Source organism: Tupaia chinensis, unplaced genomic scaffold, assembly GCF_000334495.1.
Source record: "Tupaia chinensis unplaced genomic scaffold, TupChi_1.0 Scaffold138910_1, whole genome shotgun sequence".
Lineage (NCBI taxonomy): Eukaryota > Metazoa > Chordata > Mammalia > Scandentia > Tupaiidae > Tupaia > Tupaia belangeri.
In genome coordinates this window covers 93,328-95,999 of record NW_006198801.1, presented here as the reverse complement: position 1 = coordinate 95,999, position 2,672 = coordinate 93,328, and the positions used below count along the sequence as shown (strand labels likewise).

Genomic DNA, 2,672 nt, shown 5'->3' with positions numbered 1-2,672 from the left:
CGGGGGGGGGGGGGGTGGGGCAGGAATCCATTTGTATGCATAGAGTGTGGGCAAGGCTCTACCAGGAAATCAACCCTTATCACACACCAGAGGACATACTCAGGAGAGAAACCATTTGTGTTCAGGGAGTGTGGGCGAGGCTTTAATGATAAGTCAACCCTCATCTCACACCAGAGGACACATTCAGAGGAGAAGCCTTTCATGTGCAGGGAGTGTGGTAGAAGGTTTAGGCAGAAGCCAAACCTATTTAGTCACAAGAGGGCACACTCAGGTACCTTTGTGTGCAAGGAATGTGGGAAAGCCTTTTGTGATAAGTTAACTTTCATTAAACACCAGAGGGCACACTTAGAAGGGAAACCTCATGTGTGCAGGGAGTGTAGGCAAGGCTTCAGTTGGCAGTCACACCTCATTAGATACCAAAGGACACATTCAGGAGAGGAGCCTTATATTTGCAGAAAGTGTACATGGGGTTTTAGTAGGAAGTCAAACCTTATCAGCTATCAGAGAACACATTCAGGATAGAAGCCTTACGTGTACAAGGAGTGTAATGAAGCCTTTGGTCAGGAGTCATGCTTCATCAGACACCGGAGGACACATATAGGTCTGATACTTTAGTAATAATTCAGCCATTGGTATGTGTGTGTAATGGTAGTATGCATGAGAATATAATGGTAAGAGTCACATCTTCATTACATCTGAAGAACTGCTGGCATTTCCTCAGCTCGGGCATTCCCTAGTAGGGATAGTGTATTGTGGAAGGTTTGTCAGGTAACTTGATGGGGAGTATATCTTTAGGTTGGAGTTAGGGAATAGAGACTATTCCAGTGTCATTTTCTGGGTACATTTGAATCCTTTCTCCACAGTACCCTGATGTCTGTCTGACCTAAATGAGAACAAGAGACTTGGCGGCAGAATGAATGAATGATTTAGTTTTATGACACAGCAGTGTCAACCTCAGGGAGAATTTGGGAAACAGTGAATTAATGAAGATAAGAATAGCTGTGTGGGTAGGAGAGGGTTTAATTACATGATAAGCTGACAGGTGAGAAGGACCATAAATATTCTAGTTCTAGATTTTGAAAAGAGGTGTCAGTACTTTATCTTTGCTTGCTTCCTGTGGCTTTCCCTGTTTCACACTGAATTCATACTGAAGTTTTGAGAACACATTCAGGATAGAAGCCTTACGTGTACAAGGAGTGTAATGAAGCCTTTGGTCAGGAGTCATGCTTCATCAGACACCGGAGGACACATATAGGTCTGATACTTTAGTAATAATTCAGCCATTGGTATGTGTGTGTAATGGTAGTATGCATGAGAATATAATGGTAAGAGTCACATCTTCATTACATCTGAAGAACTGCTGGCATTTCCTCAGCTCGGGCATTCCCTAGTAGGGATAGTGTATTGTGGAAGGTTTGTCAGGTAACTTGATGGGGAGTATATCTTTAGGTTGGAGTTAGGGAATAGAGACTATTCCAGTGTCATTTTCTGGGTACATTTGAATCCTTTCTCCACAGTACCCTGATGTCTGTCTGACCTAAATGAGAACAAGAGACTTGGCGGCAGAATGAATGAATGATTTAGTTTTATGACACAGCAGTGTCAACCTCAGGGAGAATTTGGGAAACAGTGAATTAATGAAGATAAGAATAGCTGTGTGGGTAGGAGAGGGTTTAATTACATGATAAGCTGACAGGTGAGAAGGACCATAAATATTCTAGTTCTAGATTTTGAAAAGAGGTGTCAGTACTTTATCTTTGCTTGCTTCCTGTGGCTTTCCCTGTTCCAGACTGAATTCATACTGAAGTTTTTAAAATTTTTTTCCAGCAGATTATATTTATTATATGACTGTCAAATATCTTACAGTACTGATATACTATATTGTATGCATTCTAAAAAATTACTATTTTAAAGTACACTGAAATTCTTACAGAAATAATGAAAATAGATGCTAGAAATACACTCAGTAGGAAACTCTCATTTTTGTCATCCAATCCTTTTGATAAGAAAAGTTTCTTGTGTTACAGACAAATTCGATCTTCTTTGAAATGTGTTGTCCTCTGTTTTCCTGTTTCTGTCACGGTAGCTACAAATAGTTGTTTAAGGCTATCCTTATCTAAATTCCTGCCAATAAAGACCAACTGATATGTTTTCTCAGTGTCATCCTTCCAGCTCACTGAAGTCTATTCCAAGTCATATAGCTTAGGGACACCTTGGACAACCACCTGCTGTGGTTTATCTTTGATTGACACCAGACCCTTTAGCCCTATGACCTCCATTCAGTGATTGTCCTTGCTCGTCACATTCTTTTCCCTCAGAAGACTGTGAATAAATACATTTAGATTTTCTTCATGTGCATTTCCTGGTACTTCAAATGTGATTGTAATAATACTCTGATCAAGGTGAGGTTGTATTGCTGGCACATGCTGAAGTTTTTTCTGCAAACTTATTCCAGAGAGACTGTCAAAGGCATGAATATCTAAAACACTGGCAAGATCAACTTTTATTTATTTATTTAAATTTATTTATGTTCATTCACTGTACATTATTACGGCATACAAAATGAGATTTTCCATCCAGAGTACACTGTATATTGTCTCAATCAAGCACATCAACATACATGTTATTGTCAACAAATAATTTTCCATTTCTTGTTTCCTGTATGTTTTGCT

General features: G+C 39.5%; 2 pseudogenes; one reads left to right on the top strand and one right to left on the bottom strand.

Moving 5' to 3' along the window:
* The window catches only part of LOC102503051 (Krueppel-related zinc finger protein 1-like), a 9,902-nt pseudogene extending 9,380 nt beyond the window's left edge, over window positions 1-522 (top strand).
* A 1,499-nt stretch (window positions 523-2,021) lies between these two features.
* Window positions 2,022-2,672, bottom strand: part of LOC102502623 (putative COBW domain-containing protein 7) — a 1,516-nt pseudogene continuing 865 nt past the window's right edge.